The sequence below is a fragment of the Propithecus coquereli genome, unplaced genomic scaffold (genome assembly GCF_000956105.1).
Source record: "Propithecus coquereli isolate 6110/MARCELLA unplaced genomic scaffold, Pcoq_1.0 Scaffold20, whole genome shotgun sequence".
NCBI classification, from domain to species: Eukaryota; Metazoa; Chordata; class Mammalia; order Primates; family Indriidae; genus Propithecus; species Propithecus coquereli.
Window position 1 is genome coordinate 8,327,799 of NW_012144967.1, and position 757 is coordinate 8,328,555.

Below are 757 nucleotides of genomic sequence, written 5' to 3' on the forward strand. Positions count from 1 at the left end.
ACTTGAAGGTGCTGTACAGAACAATGGCGGGCCTCCTTCCAGTGAGACACCTCCTTCCCCCCCTGGCTGCATGTCCGCACACTTCATCCACAGCAGGAGTATTACAAATGCCTTCTACACCTACAAAGCATTCTTTATAATTCTTAGAGCACTTCACAGGACCACACACCTGGAGACACCGGCATACCTGGCCAGATTGTCTCGATTAACTTCATTCCTAGGCACCACATTCCCGGAGCATGTTGCTGTAGCAGACAGTACCACTCAACAGCTCACATCTGAAAAGCTAGACGTGTCCCATCCAGTCAAAAGACTAAGCTAGTCATTTTTGTAGCGGTTTTTGGAGGAATGATTCAAGATCACTGGCCAGATATTCAGGAAAGCCCAGGAATAATTGCCCACATCTGAGTACTTTCCCCTCTCCCCAGAAATGGCATCTCTCTCAGACCACCTCCCACCAGAGAGAAAGAACCCTGCTAGTCTTCCAGAATTGCGCATTGGAGCCCAAAGATTATTTGGAACTTTCCAAGTTTAGGCCACTACTTTGGAACAGAAAAGGAAAAAAAAGATTCACAAGCATGAATCACTATGAAAAGATAGACCATCAAGCTTTAAGAAGAGTCCTTCTACTACCTTAATTTGTTTTATCTGCTTGACCCAACATATCAAGAACAGAGAACTAACAGCAAAAGATGGAGATGCTTTCTTAGTCTGCTAGGGTTGGGGACCTCCAGGATTTAGATGGACCAAAAAGCCA